The following is a 25990-nucleotide window of genomic DNA, read 5'->3' on the forward strand; positions in this document are numbered from 1 at the left end:
TGACATTCTAAGAGGTTCTAGGGGACCTAGCCATGGTTCCCCCACGAATACTCCTACTTCATCCTCTACTTCACAAGATCTACAAATTTTATGCTTGATGATTCCCTTCTAGTTTAAGTTGCTTTGAAAAGCTAACTCCCCCCTGCAACACTCTGAAATAAAATTTTAATTTTTCACCTTTTGTATCTATAGTTTCCATATGAATTTTACAGTGAATTCATGAATAATATATCAAATGCTGCTACATGTTCTGATAAAACTAATGATATGCAATACGAAGGTAAGGGTCAACACCAAACACATGAGATATTTAACTTGGGGAGATTATCGTATCGATTATTGGGAGACTAGTTTCTGTGTCCAGATTTATAGGTCCTTTAATTGAATCTTTGGATTCTGTATAGTGGCGAGCTATCTCTGTTGCCAAACAGTCCCTTAATTCCATCACCACATAGTTTATAGTTATCCTTTTGGTGGAAGGGTGAGACACACAACTCATTGCCAACTCTACTGTTTTCTAGACAGAATTAATCTCAAAATCTCCTTGTAGCATTGGATCAACAATGCCTTTAATATCCCTATTTTCAAGCATGGAACTAACCCATTGAATTATTTTCAAGCATGGAACTAACCCATTGAATTATGTGAGTCTTGTCATAGCCTCCAGCTATTGGTGGCTCACTTGTAATTATTTCCAAGAGAACAATCCCAAAGCTATACACATTACTTTTCTCAATGAACCTATTTGATGTGCAACACCTGAGAACAAGCACATATAATTAAAATATTTATACCAGCTACTAAGAGAAGTTGATAATGAAATGATCATCTGGTAAACGATTTCTTCTAAATTTTTTTTTTTCCTAATTGGTACTCACACACACTTGTCTCTTCTAAGACTTGAACCCCTAACCTCCCTTTGGTAGGTAAGAGGGTAATACCGCTAGGCCACTGCCCGTTGGTATTTCTTCTAATTTATTATGTAATCAAATTATTGAGGAAAAGGTTTTTGAAGATTTTTGCTATTGAAAAAAATAAAATAAAAAAATAAAAAAAAAAGAGTTGATTTTGAGTAAAATCCAATCACAGTATAAAAAGGGCTAGTCTAATGCACGAGGCTCCCGCTACTGCAGTGTTTGAGAAAGGTTAGATGTACTCACAATGAAGCAACTTTACCATTGCACCAAGATCCGCTCTAAATCATGGGATAAGAGAAAACAAAACATATATACCAAAAGTAATAATACTTACTCAGGATCAAGGTAGCCAGGAATGCCGGCAACAGTAGTTGAAACATGAGTTCCCCCTTCACTTGGAAAAACTTTGGACAACCCGAAATCAGAAGGCTTGGCTTGGAATTTTTCATTCAGCAAGATATAAGTAGACTTCACATCTCTGTGGATTATTGGTGGCTTGCAACCATGATGCAGATACTCCAACCCTTCAATTGAAGTCCTCATTAATTAGTAGCTACACTTGCAGCTAATAGCTAGAAAACAAGAAGTAAAATGAAAAATTGCATGTCATCTCAATTCTTACTAACCTTGTGCCGTGTCAAGTGCAATTCTGACCCTCCTCCCAACTCAAAACAACTGAGTTTTTTTCGGCATCCATAAATTAAAAGAATAAAAGGAAAAGAAAATTGTCCATTAATGAAATTTAGATGGAAATATTTTTGTAGATCTTGCTGGAGCACAGAGTATAGATGAGATGCGTGCATAGTCGTATTCTGTAAAGTTTCAAGTATGACATGTATACCTAAAAGATGCCTTGTTAAGTTTCCATTAACCACGTACTCATAGATGATTCCCATGTATGTGCCTTCTTTGCAGTACCCAACAAGAGAAGTTAAGTTTTTATGACGAGCACTCACAAGAAGGTCGTCCTGCAATGTGAAACGGATTATTAAGTCAACATTATATATTGATGAGCTCAAATTTCATATAAAATTTCATGTAATAGATATTCTTTTATCAGAGAGTATTGTGGAACAAAGATAGTTTATTGGTACTGGTGGTGTAAAAAGATATTGTAGGAGTATGCAGGGTACGTAACTCTGCTTCAAATTCCTTATACCCTTGAACTGTCTGTTATTGGTAATATCCAAGACTTGAGAGCCACCTAAATAGCCAAGATAAACTTTTCCAAAGCCTCCTTTCCCGACAATCTTCTTGAAGTTATTGGTAATATCCAAGACTTGTGAGTATGTAAACTGTCTGTTCTTCACCTCCATGCACACATCTCTTTGGTTTGTTTCGGCATCCTTCTTTCTGACTACTGAGATTACATCAAATCAATCAAAAATTCCATTGAGAAATTTTTTTTTTATTATGAAAATTTGAATATTTATATTTTAAATCTTGGGAATTTTTAACTATAACGATAATTGTTTTCATACCTCGTCTTCTTCTTTTAATAATCCATAAGGCAGCCATTATCGCAATTAAGAGCAAACAGAAGTAGTGCAGCTGCTACAGATGCTACTATTGGAACAGACTTACTTTTTTCTTTTTGCATGGACTAGAATTACAAGGATTTGTGCTTTCACCTTCAATCGGGTCAATACTGTATATGATGACAAATATTCTAGGAGGAGTCAATAAGTGTTAATAACTTCTGAAGCCTTGCTAGTCAAGCTATTTTTAAAATTAAACAATTGTTGGGATGCAGTTGATTTTGTTTTAATTTCTCACAGTACTGAAATTAAAAATAGAAAATAGTTTAAATATTTGTTTGGTTTTTACATTATTTAATTTTAAAACTGAGTAGAAAATATCTAAATCTATGGATATTAATAGTCTTTATAAATTATTTCTTGTCATTAAGAGTTCTTGAAGACGTTCTTTAGAGGACTAAACTAAACAATTTCTTAATGATTATTACCTTAATGACAGTGAGCCATATTTTTTTTAACATTTTCAGGCTCGGGAAAAGAAGGGCGGGCGACAATCCACCACAGTCTTAGTTTGGATTAGAAAAATGTATCTTTTGCTACCTTTTGTATTAAGCCCCATTTTGTAAAGTATTGACCCAAAGTGTATCATTTTGCAGCTTGTGAAGTATTTAGTTTCATTTTGTGTATGGCCATTGGGGAATTGTAATTATGCTTATTTACACTAAATCCTTTAGTGTATTTCATGTAACGTGTTATAAATTATGTTAATATTGGTGTTGTTGTTAATGTATTAGATGTTAAAATGTATTGAAATATGTACGTGGGTATGGTGTATAGGGTGATTGGTTATCAATGTTGGTGTATCTTGGACAGTGAAAAATTTCGAGTTTGGATAACCCAGAACCGGTCGACGTAAAGTTCCCACACATCGACCAGATGACCTGAACCAGTCAACGTGTAGCCTCCCACATGTCGACCAGCATCTTGGTTGTGCGTGACCCAAACCAGTTGACGTGTAATGCATACACGTCGATCGGTTCCTATCCCGTACATTTTTTGTTTAGTTTCCCTAATTATCATTTTATTCAAAGTTAGGGTATTTATTTTAGGACCAAATAAAATTCAATAATTATTTTTTTATCACAGAAAAGACTATATTGCCCCAAACTCTATCATATTTATTAAGTGACATAAATAAATGACCATTATGCCCTTTGAATCTCATACTATTAGACTTGTGGCAAATGACCATTTTGTCCTTGTTGGATTTTAATATACAAATTTAACGTGAAAGGACCATATTACCCTTGGATGATTTCAGGTCGGATAAAGATCTGTTTAACGATCCGGACCGAGTGGATTTGGGTCATTGCAAGACAGATAGGTCATTGATCACTTTCTTGGGTAGTATAAAGGTGCTGGACCAGTATAATTGGGTTGATATGAGCACAGATTTAATGAGTACAAGTCTACCAGCATAAGATAGACTTTTAGAAGACCAATGGTTGATTCTAGCTGTGATTTTTTCAAGCAATAGATTGCAATCTACAGCCTTAAGGTAGGAAAAGATGAGAGGGACTCCAAGATGTTTAATGGGAAGTGGTCCAATTTGAACCCCAAGAAAATTGGAAAATAGAAGTTCACTTGTATGGTCAATCCTCGAGAGAAAAATTGAGCTTTTTGTAAGGTTGATGGTGAGACCAGATAGTGAGGAAAAAAGGTCAAGGGCTGATTTAATAATGGAGATGGATGTGATATTAGCATGGCAAAAAAGAAGTAAATCATCAGCAATGTGAGGTGTGTGATTCCTACCTCTTTGCATCTCCAATGATATTTGAACCTGGGGACTTGAGAGATAAACCTTTTGAAGATTCCTAATAGAACTTCCATAGAGATAACAAACAATGTGGGGGACAATGGGTCTCCCTGTCTAAGCCCCTTAATACTATTGAAGTAACCATGGAACTCTCCATTAATGGCAATGGTAAAAGAAGGTGTAATGATACAGGCTTTGATCGATTACACAAGGCTTGCAGGGTAGCCAAACAGTGTGAAAGAATCAAGGATGAAGTTCCAACTAACTGTATCAAAAGCCTTCATAAGGTCCACCTTCCAAGCTCATCTAGGGGAGGAAGTAAAGGTGTGGTAACCTCTCATTAGCTCCTGGGCAAGGAGAACTCAGTCAGTGATTCTCCTTCCTTGAATGAAGGCTGTTTGAGTTGGCTCAATAATGTGTGGGAGGGTTGGTTACATTTTTAGTGCAATGAGTTTAGCTATGCATTTATAAACCACATTGCAGCAACTGATGGGCCTGAAATCATTAAGAGTTGAAGGGTTTTGGCATTTGGGAACCAGTGAGACGTAAATGGAGTTGCATTCCTTCAGGAACTTACCATTCAAGAAAAATTCTTTAATTGCTTTGGTGATGGTGGTACCAATAATTGGCCAAGCATGGTGAAAGAAATAGGCATTGAATCCATCTGGTCCAGGAGCTTTATCTTTGCTAATGGAAGTAATACATTGCTTGATTTCAAGGTCAGAGGGAATTGATTCCAACTGTGAGATGAATTCTGGAGGGATAGATTTGGTGATGAATGGGAATAAGGATTCTTGACTGTGGTGGGGATTTGGATTTTCACCAAGAAAGTTTTTGAAGAAAGCTAGTGTTTCAGTTTTGATGCCTGCAGGGGTAGTAATGAGGTCTCATGTTGAAGAGGTAAGGCTGAGAATCCTTTTGGAGTTTGCTCTTGAGAGAAATGATTTGTGGAAGTATGATGTATTGGAGTCACCTAATTTAAGCCAAGTGACTCTTGACTTTTGCCTCATGATATCTTCTTCAGTCAAAAGCAGCTTAGTGTGTTTTAAAGAGAGTGATTTTTCAAGAGATCTCAGTTCAGTGTTGGAATGGTGTTGATTAAGCTCAAGCTGGCAGCTACTATCTCTTTCTTGACTTTGGAGATCTTTTCCTGCAGATTAGTAAAGTTGCTCCTGCACTCTTCTCTGAGTGGTTGTTTCAGAGATTTAAGTTTTTGCACTACTTGGAACATTGAAGTTCCATGAATGAAGATCTTCCATTGCCTATCAACAATGGAGAGGAAGTTGGGATGGGAGGTCCAAGCATTAAAGAATTTAAATGGAATTGCCTTGTATGGAATAGGGGTAATGGTTATCTGGACAAGCATAGGGCTGTGATCAGAGCCCCCTTGGGGAAGGAAAGTACATTCTGAGAGGGGAAAAATGTTATGCTAAGTGGAATTGATTAGCACTCTATCTAGTTTTTTAGTAATGCATGCCTCCCCAAGACTCTGATTGTTCCATAAGAAGAAGATGCCTTTGAATCTTAGGTTTTCAAGCTCAACATCATGGAGGTAGTCTCTAAATTCAGTAATTGCAGGGGTTAATTTGTTTGAGCCACCATTTTTCTCATTGGGACTAATAATGGAATTGAAGTCACCCATCATAAGCCATAGGGATGAAGATGATAGGGCAAAGTGGGATATAAGGTCCATCCAAAGAGACCTTCTTTTAAATGCACAATTGGAGCCATAGACAAATGTGAGGTTGAATGCAGTGGGAGAGCCATATATGGAGATAGAACAATGGATAGCCTGTCTAGACTCAGAGATAACTGTGAGGTTGATTTTGTTGGGGTTCCACATGATCCAAATCCTACCTAGAGGGGAGTGGGTGTAGTTGTGAGTAATGGACCAGTGAGCAGCAATCCTCTTGTGGATGGTGTTGATGTTTGCAGAGGCTACCTTGGTTTCAATGATTAAAAGAATGTCAACTTTATACTCAGAGATCAAATTTTTAATCTCCAACTGCTTTAAGAGGCCATTAAGGCCCCTGATATTCTATCCTAGGATACAAGTCATTGAGAAGGGGTTTTGGTGCTACCTTTCAAATACCTCAAGCCATTGGAGCTGGAAGGTACGAACTCTTGCATCAGCTTTAATCTCTTATTCTTGGACTTCTTTGGATCAGTGATTTTTGTTTTTGTGGCAAGTAGGATTTGTGATGTGCTTGATTTACTGTTTGTGTCTTGGGGCTCTTCATGATCATCAGTAAAGACTTCCTCTTCAATTATACAGCCTTTCTGAAGAGGTGAGAACATGTTTCTGATTGTATTATAGGTTGAGTCGGTGGGGCTTGAATGATTGTTGACTGTGTTGGTGATAACCTGGATATTAAAATGAGGATAGGTTGATTATAATTTTGTCATTGCCATTGCCAAGAAGCTATTTTGAGGTTGAGGCTTTGGTGGGGCTTGGAGGGCGTGTAAGGAGTTTAATAGGTGATGTAACAGTTGTTTGTTGAACTAGAGATGATGGATTAGTGTGAGGTGGTGAAGTGGTAGGTGTAGGTGATCCACAGGAGATGGCTTTGCCTTTCCTTTTCCTTGTAACAGTTGTCCAATCCTCCTGCTGCTAATTATTTGAGTGTCGAGGCGGTTTGAAGAAAGATCCATGAATGGTTAGAGTAGGGCGGGCTGACTCATCATGAAAAAGGGTGTTGCAAACTTTACAAAATTTAGGGAGCCATTGATATTCAACACCAATATTGACAAAGGAGTTGATTCCCTTCTTAAGTTTGATTGTGCTGGGCAGAGGTTTTGACATGTTAACATCAATGCAGATTTTTGCAAACCTGGGTTTCTCTATGGTCTTGGTTGCTTAATCAGCATATAAGAGGATGCCTATGTTGTTTGCAATAGTACTGAGTCCCTTGCCAGACCAGTAGTTCATTGGTATGTTGTAAAATTTCACCCAAATTGGTACAGTTGTGTTGGATTGTGATATTGGTGTTGGTGAGAATGGTGGCTGTTGCATTTTTTTGAGGATGAGAGGTTTGCCAACAATGGACCAAGGGCCATGTGCTAAGACATTGTCAACAACTCTTTTGGATTTGAATCGAAAGAGGAAGGTACCATTATCTCCTATAATGGTAGCTGTTAATCCATGATGACTCCAGAGTCTTTGTGCTGCTGCCTGCATAACCTTGAATGGTAGCCTTTTATGCGAATAAATCCCAACAATATGGTAGGATGACCAAAAAGAGGCCCCTTCTTGAACAACTTCTAATGGCAGATCAAGGAAATCTTCAGAGGATGGGACAATATATTCAAGTGACATTGTGTCTGTGGGTTTGCTTGATCTAGCTACATCAGCCCAAGATTTGCTTGCAAACTGAGCATGGTGAGGGATCATGATTTGTTGGAGGTGGTGGTGGGTGAGGACAGGTGGTGGTGGTGGTGGTGGTGATGGTGGATTGTAATGGTGGGACTACTTCATGTGATGACGTAGGGAAGAGGCTGGTGTTTGTGCCGACTAGACTTTTGGTTAAGTTGACATGTGTGCGGGAGCAGTTGCCATTTTGGTGTAAAGAAGTATTGTCAGTGTGTAGAGTAGGTTGTACCTGTGGTAAGGGAGGGCCTGTCATGTTTGGAGGGGAGGTTGTATTCAAATTCAAATTTGAATCTGCTTTTTAGAGAGTGTGCCTGATGCGGTGGCCTAATTGGTGGTGGAGGGTTGTGTGGTTTTGCTCGGACATTTCCGACAGGTGGAGATTGGAGTTTGGACTTCATTATTAGGACTCTTCAGCTGAAACTTGATGTTGAGGTGGATCCATGGCTGCCAGCTGGTCATTGTGATGCTTCAATCCATCACCTATGATACCTCTCAGCCATTCAACTTCTTCTAGGAGATAAGAGTATTTGTAATTGTTTTTATACTTGTAGTACCCCTAATTTTCAAAAGGATAGTCTCGGTATTTTGTTTAATTGTTTTCTATTCATTAATTGTTTTTGGTTCATTAATCGTTTTGAATTATGTTTTAATATGTTTTAATTGACTTTTTACTTATTTGATTTACTTGACTTATTTGTGTTATTTGAATTAATTAGTTGGTTTATTTGTTTTCTTTGGTTTAATTAATTATTTGAATTATTTACATTAATTGTGATAATTGTGATTATTTAAGTAAATTGTTTAGTTATGTGTTTAATTGTAATGGTGTTATATTTAATTCTTTATTGTAAATTTAAATTGGTAATTGTCTTGATTTAATAATTAGGGTTAAATTGGTAATTGTCTTGATTTAATAAGTAGGGTTTTACTTTTAATCAGTTTGTAAGCCGTCGTAGGTTTCTCAGTATGTTGGATGGGCCGGTTAGGATTTCAGTTGGGGATTGAATTAATTTAGGGTTTAGTAAAATCCTATAAATATATGTTAGATGTTTGGTTAGGGTTTGAGAAACATAACAAAACCAAGTATACGACTGTGGAGACAAAGGAAGAACAGAGAGGGTTCACGTTGGTTTTCATCGGAACTTTAGAGACGGCGTAGAGATTTTTGGACAAAAATCTCAAAGGCAAGTTCTAACCTTACTCTCTCCCTTATACTCGTGTTCTTTGCATACTCAATAGTTCCAGGATGAATTACATGTTTAAAAATAAAAACGTTATCTGTTTCATGTTTAGAGTTTAACTGAAACTGAATTTGTTTTAAAATTGTAAACTGTTTAACTTTGAACTTTCTTGTTTAATTCTTGGTTTAATCCATATTAGTAGCATAATAAGGACTGAATTAAGGGTTGGAATCTTCTGGGATTGAGTTAAACTCCCTGAAAACCTATACGGTGAAGTGTCGGAGGCGTAAACGGCGACTGGAGAGGAGAACACGAAGAAGAGGAGGGAGAGAGCCGGCTCCTATTGGATTGGAGCCGGCTCTCCTTGGACTGGAGGCGGCTCCAATGGTCTAGGAGCCGGCTCCAGGGCCATTGGAGGCGGCTCCAATATTCTGGAGCCGGCTCCAGGTTGTTTTCTACGTGGGTTTTTGGTTCTGTTGTCTGTTGTTCCACTTTTCAGTGATTAGGCTTCATAGTGATTGTTTTAATATGTTTTAGTGGAGAATGAATACTGTAATGGATGGTTTAGGAGTGGTCTAGAGTAAACATAAATATTCAAAGATCAGATTAACATAGAATTGGACACAAAGCATTAATCGTTAGATTACATGGAGTTAATTACGAATGTCTTGTAGACTTGTGTGGATTTGGAGTTTCTAACTTCTAGATTATAATGTAAAATTTCTTGTGAGAGTTTGTGCACTGCTAATTTCAAATTCTTAGAGTATACATACATACAAGGAATCTGTATTTTTGCTAAAGATTAGTTGATGATTAAACTTAACATTTAACTGGTCAATTTTGTTGAGTAGGAGCTTAACAGTAGGATAAATTGTCTAGATTTATTATGCATGCCATGAAAATAAATATTATAACAATTGTTTAAGCTCTGTTAATTATGGATACCGGGAATAAACTTATATTTACAGACACAATCCTGTGGGTGATCAGGTAACGGCTTATTGTTGGATTAATTAAGCATGTTTTTCTAGTATACTTTAATGTGCTTAGTTTGGAACTGTGGGTTTTGACACTGATACTGTTAGTACTTAATCAGTGGTTGGATTTATTAAAGCATGATGGTTAATCTATTCTAACATGGTTAGGTTGGAATTGTTGGTTTTGGCATTTATAAATTATTTAAATGCGTGGGATAGAGTAATTAATATTGATATTTATGATTCCAATGTTAATCAATTTGTTGGGACTATTCAAGAACGGTTGTTAATACATTCTGATATGCTTGATATGGACTCATTGATATTGTTATGTACTTGTATATGCTTTATCAACTATTGGACGGATTGGATTGTATGTACCGGTATGGGATGGTGACATACTAGGTTTGGATTAGCTCAAATTGCTAAGTCCTACCTATTTTGGAGTAAGGGCACGAGTTATAAAATACAATCCTCCTTATATATATAAGTCGGTACGGTTGAATACGCCGAGTGACTTACTAGATTTCTTGTGGATGGTTAGAAACGGAGTTTAGATATATTGTTATGTTACCGTGTCATGAGCTTGAGTCTCAGTGTCGACGGTTAGGGTGCGTATATGCAGTTGGATGTGTAGCTGACTGTGAAGGTTGAGGTATACCCTGTTTAGGTTTAGGTACTCATGCCCACTCAGGTGCGTATTGTGTGATGCCTTCTATCCAGGTTGAGACCCCCTTCATGGCCTAGCGAGAGTCCAGTAGTGTGGATATATTTATGTACGGATTATTAGTTATTGTTGAACTATTTAGTATGTACATGCGTATCGAGTCTCTGCTTGGATTGTAGTTGGATAGAACTTGTTCGTGGGCCTGACCCACTCCTATTTTTCAGGTGTACATCAGTTCCAGGCTTAAGCTTGTTCGTGCTGAGCAGAGACGATCTTCCATTCTACCGACGATGTAGGGTTTCTTTCCAGATCTTGGATTTGGATTTTATCTTTCATTTTACTTTCATTCAGTGTGAGATTTTTATTAGGGGTCCACTAGAGATGGATTCCCGAGTTGTTCAAATTATGGATATTTGGTTTATCAAATTTAAGTATTTAATTATTTAAGGATTATCTTTTAGTTCTCTTTTCAGCTTTAAACTTTCATTTCTTAATTCATTTTGTATTCCGTGTTCATTATAAAATATTAATTGTTTGATATTCCCTCGGGTTTGGGCCTGGGCCTGGGCCTGATCAACCCGTGTCTCGGATCCGAGGGGTATCACAATACTCCAACAAGTCCACCCGAAGCCTGAAGATCTCATCAATCAAGGCTTAGGTATTGTGTGGGTCAATGTCATCCATTATGTGGTTGTGATCATCTTTAAATTTAGGATGTGCTTTGCTGGGAGTGGGGTATGTGAATGTGACTTTTTTTATGGACTTTAGATGGGTGGGAGATGGTAGATACTGGGTTTTTAGCAGTGGACGTGGAGGGTTTAGATGATGATTTCTTTAGGATGGATGGTGGTTGAGGTGTGGTATTGTCATGGAGAGCATGTGATGATTTGTTTGGGATAGGAGTGGGACTTGGTGGGGGAAGGTTAGACTGAAATTTGCAAAAGAATGGTGGTTTGAGATGGTTAGGCAAGGGGTTCCGGTGAGAAGGACGACAAGCTTTGGGAGCTCTCATGGTTGATTTCTTGGTGATGTTGCTTTGGTGACTGAAATTTCCACATGTTGCTTGTATCTGAGATACATTAGTACCATATATAGTCATGATCGAGCATATGTATATATTTATAAATATATCAAGTAATACAGAAATTAAAACAAAGTACGTAGGAACTTGATTCGATCTTCCTAGTTAATTATTTCTACTAGGAAATGCCAACCTGATAAATTCAGAAACATAGTCATTCCTTGTTGAACCAAAATCTCAACGCCACCAGAAATCTAGTGATACATTATTTTTTGTTTCATACATAGAATTATTCAAAGGCCTTAACTCCAATGCTGAGATGAAAAGGTGTTCCTTGGTCTGTGTTGACGAGACAAACATTTATATAATCTGCAATGGGAACATGTATGATCTCGTGCCTCCAACTAGTGGTTGAATCCTTGATTGTCACAGTCTTCCAGAATTCAACTCCAATGTACAGATCGAAAAGTGGGGGCTAATTTTGATCGTCATAGTTTCCATACAAGAACCATGCCCTTATAAAATATCTATTACCTCTCCCTCCTTGAGGTCTTAGACTATAACAGTTTCTGGTTCCTTCAGGAAAGCTTCTAACATTCAGAAACTGTTGGCTGTCTAAGTTAGGAATGAATTCAGATGATATAGGCATGCTTAAACCAGTCTCCACAAATTTTGCATCTGAACTATAATATATTCTCGTTATGGTGTCTGTGTAGCTTGAAGCTTCATGCATTCCACAATCTATGCTTATGAATCCTACAAGATTGATCAAAGATAGAGATATTCTTGGAGTTAATTTTGAAAAGCTCAAGTAACATCACATTTGCAAATTGACAAATCACTAATTAATTTGTCATCGCAACTAAAATCAAAGTAATGTCACCTTATGTACCCCATACCAGTGGTATCTAGCTCATGTACTTATCCCCTAGGGAATTGCATGGTTCTTCTAACCTGGTTTTATATATGGAAAATGAATCACACTAAACATAATAAAATTAAGGGCCCAGAGGTGCCTTGAACTTACCAACAATTGTCGTAGTAACAATAGTGATGTATAACTCCTGACCTCCCTTTAGAAATTAAGGGTTTGATACCGGGACAATGCTGGGGTCCTCCTAAAGGGAGGATGAATCTGATGTGATCCAATGTCATTGGAATGTTTGTCTAAAAATAAAGAAAAAAAAATTAAAAATGAAAATTACCCATTTTTTACGGATTAAACCATTTTTCTTTCCTTTTTTATTTTTTTTATTTTCTTCTTTCCTTCTTAAACAAGATCAGCTACGGGCCGGACTTTCCTCTATATTCCTTTCTCTCTTCTTCTTCTTCTCTTGATCTCATAAAAATACAAATTTCCATATCCAACTTCCATCGAAATATATAATACAGTTTTCTATTATAGTGTTCCGTGTGAAATTATATAGATTTTACACTTATTGAAGACTATATACTTAGGGTTTTAGAGACTCATACTTAGGGTTTTGTAATGGAGGCAACCACAAGTAGTGGAAGAAAGTGGTGGGATGGAAAGAGACTTGCTTTGTCGGGAAGAGAGAGAAGAAAATTGTGTTGCAAGGAAAGAAACCAAAAAAAAAAAAAAGGGTAATGCCTATTTTTATTTTATATATTTTATTTTTTAGACACATCTTCCAATGAAATTGGACCATAATAGATGGAGGATGAACTTCATGTTGGAAACGGAGGCATTAAAAATATAAACTTTGGATGAGAATTGGAATAAATTCCGCTAAGAATTTTTTGCGGATATATAGACCAGCGCGTTTCTTTTCGCAAGGAGATGAACGTAGTATATTTACTTTTTCAAATCCGTTTCCGGGTGAATGAGAAATTAGATCCAAAGTGAGGTGTTTGAAAAGCCTAAATGGAAAAAATGTTTAAACCAATTGAAGTTTAAATAAGCCAAGCTAGGGCTTGGGCTTGGATTTGGGCTTGGGCATAATTATAAAGTCCGGATTATTCCTTTTATTAAATGGAATTTTGGATTGGACCTATTTTTGGGCTGGGCTTATTTAAATGGGTTTCACAAATGGGTGGGTTTTTTGAGTGGTTGGTTTTTTGAATTAAAAAACTACTTTTTAGGTTTTCTAAAAGGTTACACCTTTTAAATTAAAAAAATCATATTTTAGTTTTTCTAAAGGGTTACACCTTTTAAATTAAAAAACCACTTTTTAGTTTTTTCAAAGGGTTACACCTTTTTCCGAACCATCATAACCCATGGTTGCACCCACCTGAAAAGGCACCTTGCTACCTATAAATACCCCCCTTTGGATCTTTTGCAAAATACACCAAATTTAGAGAATTCTTCTTTTCTTCTGAATTTTCTTCTTCCTCCTTCTCTCTTTACTCTGTGGGTTCGAGCCTTAGTATTTGGGTTCGAGCCTTAGTCAATCACTCCGAGTCCGAGTTCGAGTCAGAGAGTACTACACCGAGCAGGTTCGCCTATTCCTTTGGTTTGCAGTGCTACTACTGAAGGAAGACAAGCTGTTGTATCCTGGGAGATAGACGCCACTGAGTCCGTTAGCACCATAGCGGAGCGAATCTGTCTTAAGGATATAGAATCAAATTCTAGCCTCGACTTTTAATCAGGTTCTTTTATTTTATAGGTTTTATTTTATTATATTAAACTATATATTATAAAAAATTATATATATACATAGATTATTATTATTATTATTATTATTATTATTATTTATATATATATATATATATATATATATATATATATTATATTTTCAGATAATATTTAAATAAATAATACTATAGTATATTGTATAGTCAAACCGTATTTTTGGACAACACTTCATCCTGCTAGATGGAGGACCTAAGTATTATCTTTGATTCTGCTAGGTTACTGACCCGTTGGTATCACTTCGAGATATTAATATGGGTAAATTACACTGCCCTCCCCTGAACTTTGAACAAATCTCACACAAGTGGAGCGTTTCAGATTTATTGCTTTAACTTCCCTTGAGGTTTGAGTGTATGCTCAACATCCCTCCTCTCCATCAAAACTTGTAAAAAAATTTCATAAAATGATCGACCAAGTTGCCCTTACACTTATTATTATTATTATTTATTTACAATATCTTTTTTAGGAGGGAATAATGGTGGTAGAGAGGAGAGAAAGTAACAAGAGAGATGAAATAAAAAATTAATATTTTTTTTTTTAGATTTTATAATATATTTTATATATTTTGTATTATAAAAATATATTACGGGTATAATTGACTTTTTATAATCTTGAGGGAGATCACAATAATAAACCTCTAAAGCTCCACCCATGTGAGATTTGTCCAAAACCTCATGGGAGGTAAGTGTAATTTACCTCAGCTCGAAATTGCTTTGATCAATTCGTAGCAAAATTATATTGACTGTCGGATAAAATTATATTAATGTGAGGTTTGAGTATATTGCTTTGATCAGAATAAATTATATTGCGTTGACATCAATGATCAATTCATAGCAAAATTGATCAATTCCTGTATCTATCCAAAGGCGTCAAAGTTGCTATCAGAATAAGCTGAATGCTGATATACAAGAACTTACCTCAGCTCGAAATTGCTTTGATCCTTGAGTTGATGAAGAAGAAAGCATCTTTACAGCAACTTGAGTTCCATATTCCAAGTAGCCATCATAAACTGTTCCGAATCCTTCCTTTCCAAGTATTTTCTGGAAGTTGCTGGTGATGCTTACAACCTCAGCATACGTAAACTGTTGACTCCTACTATCTAGTGTCTCGTCATTTTTATTTTGCTTTTCAACAAGCTCTAAAGCTATAAAATGATACAGATATGTGGGTTATAAACAGATATGGACTCTCGGATACTTCAGTTGTGATATCTTTTTGAAAATCACCCATGGAACAGATAAACTACCTTGTTTTCTTCCTCTTCTAAAGCCCCACAACATAGCCAATGCAGTTAACATGACTAGACATGATGTAGCAACAGATGCAACCACAATTAAAATGACATTCTTCTTCTTTCTGCATGAGCCTGTCGTGCAGAGATTGGGATTGCCATCCAATCTATTTGGAGACAGTTAAGACAAAAAATTAAAAATGAAATCTTTGAATTTCTTTTAGTATTTGAAATGTATTTTAAAAATTGAATGAACTTTAAAGTTGAACTGCAAGCAAGAAAAAAACAAAAAACAAAACAAAATTCAACTTGTTTTCCAGAACTATTTTAAGGTACTAACATATATTTCAGGATTGATCACATTCCCTAGCCTTTTCTCTAATATTGGCAGTGTGTCCAAGCACCCTACTAGCAAATAGAAAAATAGGATTCAAGTAGCCGACCAAAAGTAGTTGGGGAAAAGACTTTATTTATTTTTTCTTTCTGGTAGAAACCATTTCATTAGAAAAAGAAAAAAAAAAAAAAAAAGTTCAGAATTTTGAAAACTTATGTTCATGGTTTTGAGCAAGCGAACCTCAATGTCAAGTATCCATTATTTGATTTTTCAATAAGGGCTGATGGAACTGAACCTGAGAACTTATTTCCCCAAAAGTTTCTGCTGAAGCAAATAGGATTGTCAGCTCATAACTCATTTAAAATTGCATTTCTGTGTTTAAAAATAAAATAAATAAATAAATAAAATAAAATAAAAATAAAAGCAATCTAAAAGACTTACAGAGTCTCCAACAAAGGAAGTTGGCTAAAAAAATCTGGCACTGGACCAGTCAAACTATTGTTGGACAAATCTCTGTAACAAAGGAGTTATTTTAGTAACTGCAATAGTTTGTTAACGGAATTCATAAATGGTTACAGAAAATTTCATCTTTGGCAAATTCTTCACATGATAGTTGGAAGCATTGCATAGCTTGTGACGGCTGTGTGAGTTCCATGGGAACTTCTGAATGTACAACTGAAAATAATCTTCCAAGATTGTTCCGTGTAATGATTCAAGATAAGAATTCTGAGCAGGCAAACTATAGTAATAACTTCTACTTACAAGTATTTTAATAATTTGGGATGGGAGATTGAAGTATCAATATTCCCCGTCAATGCACTTGAAGAGAGGTTCCTAGTTGTAAGTTAGAATGATATAAACTATTAGGAGATTGTGCCATTAATAAATTAATTAAGAGACAGAAATCTTTATAATTTACATCAAGCCCATGAAACTAGCTAGATTTCATGGGTGCACACTCACAATGAGATGATTCTAGAAAAATTGTAGTCATTGTAGATGCATTCAAGTCCATTCCATGAGTAGATCTTAGAAGCACATGGATCTCCCTGCCAGTTTCTCTTTACCCCATATACTGACCTTACTTCCCTGATAGCATCAACTAGTATATTTATCCAAAGAAGATAGAAATTATCATTGATCAGTTCTAATACAACTGGAGGGGAAAGAAGTACAAGAAAGAAAAAAAAAAAAAAATTCTAGCCCAGGGCATGAGTTTCCGCCACTGAGAGGTGTAGCAATTGGATTTAGATTTCTGTTTTTCCCGGCAAGTTGCAAAGATGGAGAAGTTTATTATTATTATTATTAATTTTCTTTTTTCTTTTTTTAGTTAGGTAAGTACTTGCGTACACATTTCACAAATTGCCCACTACAACATTCAAACTTTTCACTTGCAACATTCCATTAACTTTCTCTTCACCAATCAATCCAACTTTTATTCCCCAATCTGGTAAGTTGTAATCTCAAAGGAGATTGTGTGTGTGAGTTTGCTTTACCATCCCGAGAAGAAAACAAAAAAAAAAAAAAAAAAAAAGGAGATAGTTTTCACACAAACACTGCAATTTGACATCTCAGAAGCAGATGCTCAACTGCTTCATCCTCTACTTCACAAGATCTACAAATTTTATACTCAATGATTCCTTCTGGTTTAAGTTGCTTTGAAAAGCTAACTTCCCCCCGGCAACACTCAGAAATTGTATCTATAGTTTCCATAATGAATTTTACAGTGAATCGTGAATAATATGTCCATTGCTGCTACATGTTCTGATAAAACTTCTGAAGTACAAACATGCAAATATGCAATAAGTAGATAAGATTCAACACCAAACACATGAGATATTTAACTTGTGGAGTTATCGTATCATTGGGAGACTCATTTCTGTGTCCAGATTTATAGGTCCTTCAATTGAATCTTTGGATTCTGTATGGTGGCGAGCTATCTCTGTTGCCAAACAGTCCCTTAATTCCATCACCACATAATTCATAGTTGGCCTTTTGGTGGAAGGGCGATACACACAACTCATTGCCAACTCTACTGCTTTCCACACAGAATTAACCTCAAAATCTCCCTGTAGCCTTGGATCAACAATGCCTTTAATATCCCCGTTGTCAAGCATGGAACTAACCCATTGAATTATGTTAGTCTTGTCATAGCCTCCTGCTATTGGTGGCTCACTTGTAATTATTTCCAAGAGAACAATTCCAAAGCTATACACATCACTTTTCTCAGTAAACCTATTTGATGTGCAACACCTGAGAACAAGCACGCACAATTAAAATATTTATACCAACTACTAAGAGAAGTTGATAATGAAATGATCATTTGGTTAACGATTTCTTCAAATTTATTATGTAATCAAATTATTGAGGAAAATACTTTTGAAGACTTCTGTTATTGAAAAAAAAAAAAAGAGTTGATTTTGAGTAAAATTCAATCACGGTATGAAAAGGGCTAGCCCAGTGCACGAGGCTCCTACTACTACAGTGTTTGAGAAAGGTTAGATGTACTCACAAATGAGCAACTTTACCGTTACGCCAAGATCTGCTCTCAATCATGTATAAAAGAAAACAAAACATATACCAAAAGTAATAATACTTACTCAGGATCATGGTAGCCAGAAGTGCCAGCAACAGTAGTCTATACATGAGTTCCACCTTCAGATGGAAAAACTCTGGACAACCCGAAATCAGAAAGCTTGGCTTGGAATTTTTCATTCAGCAATATATTGGAAGACTTCACATCTCTGTGGATTATTGGTGGCTTGCAACCATGATGCAGATACTCCAGCCCTTCAATTGAAGTCTTCATTAATACTAGCTACACTCAGCAGCTAATAGCAAGAAAATAAGAATTAAACGAAAAATTGCATTTCATCTCTATTCTAACTAACCTTGTGCCGCGTCAAGTGCTATTCTCAGCCTCTCTTCCCAACTCAAAACAACTGAGTTTTTAGCTGCATCCATAAATTAAAAGAAAAAGGAAATTGTCCAAATGAAATTTACAAGCAAAATTATTTGTAGTTCCTTGCTGAAGCAGAGACTATTTATCAGATGGGGTGCATAGTCATATTGTGTAAAGTTTCAAGTATGACATGTATACCTAAAAGATGCCTTGTTAAGTTTCCATTAACCATGTACTCGTAGATGATTCCCGTGTTGGTGCCTTCTTTGCAGTACCCAACGAGAGAAGTTAAGTTTTTATTACGAACACTCAAAAAAAACTCGGCCTGCAGTATAAAAGGCACATTAAGTTCAACATTATATATATATTTGATGAGCTCAAATTGCTTGTAAAATTTCATTTTATAAATATTCCTTTATCAGAAAAAAGAGGAACAAAGATAGTTCATTGTGGATATCATCATCGAGTTATGCAGGGTACCTCTGCTTGGAGTTCCTTGTACCCTTGAACTGACGACGGAGAGAGCATCTTTACGGCAACTTGAGAGCCACCTAAATAACCATGGTAAACTATTCCAAACCCTCCTTTCCCAACAATCCTTTCGAAGTTATTGGTAATACGGGAGACCTGAGAGTATGTTAACTGTAGATTTTTCACCTCCATGCACACATCTCTTTTGTTTATTTCAGCCTCCTGCTTTCTGACTACTGAGATCACAACCAAAAAAAAAATATTATTCAATTGAGAAAATCTTTTTATGATGAAAGTTTGGATATTTATGTTCTAACTCTTGCAAGTTCTTAACTACATATAATGATAATTGTTTTCTTACCTCGTTTTCGCCTTTTAATAATCCACAAGACAACCATTATTGCAATTAAGAGCAAACAAAGTGCAGCTGCTACGGATGCTACTACTGGAACAACCTTCTTGTTTTTCTTTTTGCATGGAATAGACTGACAAGGATTTGTGTTTTCACCTTCAATCGGGTCAATAGACTCAATACTGTATATGATGACAAATATTATATAAGTTGACAATAAATGTTAATAACTTTTTATGCCATGTTAGTCAAGGCTATTTTAAAATACAATTGTTGGGATGGAGTTCATTTGGATTTTCATATATCACAGTACTGAAATTAGAAACCAAAAATAGTTCAAATATTGGTTTCGTTTACAGTATTTAATTCAAAAATTGAGTAGAAAAGATCTAATTCTTTGAAAATGATAATTTTTGAGTTCCCGATCTGAAAAGTATTTTTTGTCATAAAAAAAAATTAACTTTCTTTTAGAGGGCTAAACCAAACAAATTCTTCATGATTACCTTAATGACAGTGATCCATTCTTCGACCTTTCAACCAGATCTGGTGGAAGTGAACCCGTGAAGTTGTTTCTCTTCAAGTTTCTGTAGAATAAGAGTGAACATGATCTTTCTATCCATTTTTCTTTTTCTTTTTTCATGCCAATAAGTTTTCAATCTGATTACCAGATCTATGTAACTTACAGGACTTTCAGGGAAGTCAGTTGAGAGAGAAAATTAGGCACCTCTCCAGTTAAGCTATTGTTTGACAAATCCCTGAAAGAAGCAAAAGTACAACTTTAATTCTCATTGGTTATAAAAAAATAAAAATAAACTTCTATTTTTTCTTTCTATGACCAAATGAATAAATAAAAGAAGTAGACATATATGTTATATTTAGTGTTACCCAAGAATTGACTCTAGAGGGGGGTGAATAGAGTCAATGGCCAATTTTCGCAAATTATAGAATTACAATTTCTAATCAACAGTATAACCAATTATGCAATAAACAAGATATGAAAGTAATCAATTTAGCACAATTGTAAAAGAGATAAGGGAAGAGAGATTGCAAACAATAACGCAGCAATTTTTGCGAGGTTCGGAAACTCCTACTCCTCGGCTCAAGATCCCTCTTGAGACTTCCCAAATTCCTTAGAGCTTCTCCTTAATGGTGGAGAGCAAACCTTTAATTGAAGCAAGACCTTGCTTCTCTTTCTTGCTAGGAGAACACCCTTCTCCTAGGCTTCCTTTTGGGTCACACCAACCCTTTACAGTATCCTTGCTAAGAGACCACCTCTCTTAGTTTTACATAGGCCACACCAGCCCTTACAATTTCTTTGCTAAGAGAAACTCTTCCTCCTAGGCTTACAGCAGATTTGTAGATAGAATTTGCAGTACAAGAAATCCTCTCAAGAACTGATACAAATCAAACCTCACAATAGAGTATATATGAAATCAAGTGAAGCTCAAACTCTAAGTATGAAATGTATGAGAGATGATGAGGAAAAATACAGAACAAAAGCTCTGATGAAATACTAGAACAAAAGTTCAGCAAAGGCTCACTAAATGCTCTCTGAAGTTCACTCTGATTCAACTATGGAAGCTTGTATATGAGATAAAGATCGATGTCTGAACAGAGGGTCTATGAGTGAGTATAACCAGAATAAAAGCTCTGTATAATGGTAGAGCCAAAAGCTCTCTTTGATGCACTTGAATGAATGTTCTTGAATGCTCTCTCAAGTAGTATAATAGAGCAAAAACTCTATCAAGATTAAAACAAGAGCAACAGCCCTTTTAATCTTTACTGGAATCTCTCAAGATAGAATAAGAGTGAAATGAGAGAGATGATGAGAAGATTGAAAACAAAAGCTCTCTTTGCAATGTAATATGATGTCTCTTAAAATCATGTTTTCTTTTCAGACAAACCCTCTGTATATATAAAAAAATTCATAGCTCAATATAGCTGTTAGAAGTGGTTAGAGGAAATAAATGCAGAAAAATTGCCGTTGTAATTCAAAACCCTCAAAGGAGCCGGCTCTTTACAAAAGTGGAGGCGGCTCAATTTCAAATGGAGGCGGCTCCATTAGAAAAGTGGAGCAGGCTCTTTTTCTGAAAAGGAGACGGCTCAATGGAAAAGTGGAGCCTTCTCTAGATTTTTAGAGCCTTCTCTACTTTCGTAGAGCCTTCTCTACTTTTTGGTAGAGCCCTCTCTAGTTTTTCATTGAGCCTTCTCTACTTTTCTGAGCCGTCTCTAAATTTGTAGAGCCTTCTCTAGTCTTTGAGAGAGCTGGCTCTATTTCTTATAGAGGCTGCTCTTGCTTCATGAAGGCTGCTGCTAAATTGGACAGAAAAAAGTGCATGACTTCAAATAGACATAACTCAGTCCATGAAACTCCAAATGAGGTGAAATTTGAGTCTAAATTCATTTCCTTGAAGTCAGCTATCTAAAGCCACCGGCCTTGCTCAAAAATTCCAACCATAGAAAAAGTTATGGCTGTTTAAGTGCAACCTGGTCAGAATTTTCGCAGAGCAGAATCAGGTATTTTGTGAAGCTCATACTCAGTCATTTTTAATCCAATTTAGGTGAAATTTGAGTCTAAACTCAAGGGCTCGAAGTCAGCTTTCCAATGCCACTGGCCTTTTGTAAAAATTACAACTACACAAATAGTTATAGCAGTTTTAGTGCAAGCTGGTCTAAAATTTTCTAGGCTGAAAATAGCTTCTTTTGAGATATTCATTTTTCTAGCACCTAGGACTTTGATGAATGATTCAATTTAGTTCAAGGCCTGTTTCTAGGAGTCTAGGGACATATGAAGATGTCAAATTTCAAGTGCATTGTGTCCTAGAGTCATTTACCAAATTATGGCAATAAGGGCTTTAAAGATGAAATATAAAATTCAATGCCTTTTCCTTTTCTTTCTAGAGACCAAAATAAGTATTGTGATTAATGTGCATGGTCCTAGCATTTCTAGCTTAAGTTGAGTTCTTTCAAAGCTTATGCAAGCTTGAACTAACTCATTCTTAGCAAAGACTTCATATGTTAAATATATGTGTATTGAAGTTCAAAGTCTATTGCTAATGATGTAGGAGCATATGATGTATGATATGCATGGTCCTATAGAGATGAGCTTCAAATGAATTCAAAAATACTTTGACATTAAATCTTAAGTTCTCACCATCTTATCTACCCATTTTCTTCATTCTTGACCATGATCGTTTAGGCTTGATGAAGACTTGTTTTCTTTATTTGAAATGCTTGAATGATCTTTGAAGTTCGAGTTTTTCTTTGATTGAATATGCCTTTGATCTCTTGCAACTTTTAAGGCTTCCTTGAATCCATAGCTTGAGTATTTGTAATGTTTGGAATGGATCTTCTAGCTCAACATTGAGGATTGAATATTGATCAACTATATATCACTCAATTAAAACATTAGTACTTAAACATCATTAATGGTTTGTAATCATCAAAACATAAGATTGACCTTTAGATAAAATCCTTAGGCCAACAATCTCCCCCTTTTTGATGATGACAAAACATTGATGTGTTTATTGTCAAAATGGAGTTGCATTTGAAAGAATGCTCCCCCTATCAATATGCATATTTTGAATATCATAGCATGCTTGATTTTACAACAAATATTTTAGACATTAAAGTGTATAAGACTCCCCCTTTCAATATGCATCTAAAATAAGTGAAAAGTAATATACGCAAGCATAACAAGCATAATGAATCACACATCTTTCTCCCCCTTTGTCATCTCAAAAAGGTGGGAGGATGAACTAGGTTCTTGCAAAATTTTGAAGTAGTAGTGCATGAGAAACATGAAAGATTTAAACAAATAGGAAGAAATTTGAAGCAAATTTTCATTTTACATCTATAGAAGCCATGGATATTTCTAGAGTTTAGACTGAAATTACAGAAAGAATTCTCCAAAAAAAAATCCAATTATCATACAATTAAAATTTCAAGACTCAAATTAGTTTTGACTGAAGATTAACAGAGGTACTTAAAAGGATTTTGAAACAATGAACCCATCTAGTTTAAATTTCGCATTCAGTCAATTTGAGTGCTAAGACAAATTTATACTTGAAAACCCCAACATAAAATTTTATGTAACAAGATTTAAAGATTAAAATGGATAAATTCAGCCTAAAAGTGGAAATCCAGTAGAATCTTGAAATATTCTGTCCAATTGAACCATAGACAACACATGTTGAAAATTTATTCAAAGATAACTTCAAAACAAATGGGGTTTGAAAACAAAATTTGTGCAATATATCTCTAAGATTTGATCTATATATAATGGATCAATAGATTAATTAAAGGACAAATGATAGTTTGTGCATAAATTTTGAATTTGCAAACCATAGACTAAGCAATTCTTGCTAGAATAAGTCTTTTACATGTGAAAGAAAAAGGCTACATTGCAATCAAGGGTCTCATGGAATGATGAATTAAAGATGATGAGTTTAGAAATTAATTACTAGAAATTAATTACTAAAAATCATTTAAAAAGCAAGAGTTAATTGAACTTTAAAGAGAATTGTGATGAAGAGAGCTTACTTGTGAAGATGCCCAATCTAGAGTTCTAGCCGAGATACTTACTCACTGTTGCTTTTGGAAAACTTTCTGGAGTGATTCAAGTTCAAGACCTCAAGACAGAAAGTGTTGAGACTCATTTTAACATCGAAGATGGAGCCTGTTCTTGTGTTCTTCTTGAGATGCCGAGATACTGATTCTTATAACCATCATAGGAGCCGGCTCTTAAGTTATATAGAGCTGGCTCTATAAATTCCTTGGAGCCTGCTCTTGTTTTATAAGGAGCCGGCTCTCTCTCATCATTTTTAAGATCATGTGAAACTTTGAGTGGATTGAATGAAAGAAACTTACTGAAAGTATGCCCAATTCGTATGAAGACAATCTAGAGTTCTTGCTACTGGAAATGTCAACTACAATGCTCCAAATGAAGTGCTGAGATCAATTAAATATGTCTAACCAACTTACAGTGCACTTAAGAACCCGAGACTTAGAGAAGCATTGTGGGAGCCAGCTCAAAGGTTGTTGGAGCCGGCTCTGTATTTGTCCTTGGAGCCGACTCTTAGTAAATTTAGAGCCGGCTCTTACTTCATCAAAGAGATCCCGAGAGTGAAGCTTGCTGATTCTTCGTTTCGAGATCAATGAAAACTTCACCGGACTGAAATTCTGCTTGTTTGATCACCGGAGCTGAAAAACTATGGAATGGAACTGTTTGTGAAGCTTGCCTGAACCATTGCTGTAGTATGAAGCTCGCCGGTATTAATGGAGATAGTTGTGTCTCGCCGGCGGACTGAAATTGTAGCTAGGAACTTGTGATTTGGTCATCGGAGCTTGAATGCAAGCTTAGAGCTTTCGGTTTTGGGTCTTATTGATCTGAGCTATTGCCGGAAAGTTGATTGCTGTAGCATCTTCACCGGACTGATATACTTAATTCTGAAATAGAAGGAAGCTCGCCGGAGGTTGTGGATGATGTAAGCTATGGCAGCAGCTGTTGCAGCTTTCGGTTTGGTCTTGGAACCTCACTGTAGCTGAACTGTACCTTTGCCTTTTAGGAACTGAAACTCACCATCGTTTAAATCTGCCATTCATCTTCACATTAGTGGAGCTACAGCTGAGTCCGAATTGGTTTGATAGACTGAAGCTTACTTGGTCGGAGTTTCACCGGACTGATATGGAACTCAAAGGTAGCTCGGGCGTCACCAGAGTCAATAGACACTCGAAGCACACCCAAGACCCAGAAGCTCTCCTCTTCTTTTTTCTTTTTTTTTTTTTTTTTTTTAAATCTACAGTCATGTATCAATGGACCTCACTGGTTTTGAATTGATGCTCTTTTCTCTCCGTTTAAGCTTTCCAAGACATTTTTCTATGAAGTTCAGTGGAGCTCATTGTGATGGCTCAAAACAGTGTATATTTTCTTTGCTCTGCCGCTCACCCACATCTTAGATCTTGAGAGAGTAGATTTTAAAGCAGTTTGGCAGCCGGCTCGGATAATTTGTGGAGACGGGTCTTAAAATTTTTTTTTTTTTTTTTTTTTTGGAGACGGCTCTTCCTTTTTGTTGAGCAGGCTCAATTGTCTACAGAGAAGATCCCGAGAGTTGGAAGAAAATAGCACTGAAGGAGCCGGCTCTACCTTTTTCTAGAGACGGCTCTTCCTATTCCAATTTTGTATGCAGGTTGGGGAGCCGGCTCTTGTTTTTATAGAGCAGGCTTTTTCTTAAAATTTTTGAGATCCCGAGAGCAAGCAATTTGATATCATCTGTGGAGACTGGTCTGCCTTGTGTAAAGACGGCTCTTTTTCTTCAAAGAGAGGGCTCTACTCTGAATGGAGCTGGCTCTGCTGCAGTTTGTTGGTTCATCTTCTCACAAAAGCTCAGAGGTTAAGCAATTCATTTCATAATTTAATTTCAACCTCAAAATCTGTTATAGACCAGTTTCTGTAGAAACTCTGCACTCAGGGACAAAGCTATAAAATCACTGCACCACTGCATTGAATTTGAACCTCTCAGATATATTTCACGTAAATACACTTGCTCAGACAGTAATTACATCAAGATAAGCATGGTAAACAATTTTCATAGTTTGAATCCCAGATTTTCAGGCCTTAA

The 25990-nt window shown here is 36.0% G+C and overlaps 2 pseudogenes; both read right to left on the minus strand.

Annotated features, from left to right (window-relative positions):
- Positions 1 to 310: 310 nt before the first annotated feature.
- On the minus strand, positions 311 to 15310 carry LOC132281666 (probable LRR receptor-like serine/threonine-protein kinase At1g51810; annotated as a pseudogene).
- A 1532-nt stretch (positions 15311 to 16842) lies between these two features.
- LOC132281667 (putative leucine-rich repeat receptor-like serine/threonine-protein kinase At2g04300) lies at positions 16843 to 19271 on the minus strand (annotated as a pseudogene).
- Between the last annotated feature and the right edge of the window lie 6719 nt (positions 19272 to 25990).

This window comes from Cornus florida, unplaced genomic scaffold, assembly GCF_030987335.1.
Source record: "Cornus florida cultivar Cherokee Brave unplaced genomic scaffold, ASM3098733v1 CherokeeBrave_3.0.0_Hap2_Chr11, whole genome shotgun sequence".
In the NCBI taxonomy this organism is placed as follows: Eukaryota; Viridiplantae; Streptophyta; class Magnoliopsida; order Cornales; family Cornaceae; genus Cornus; species Cornus florida.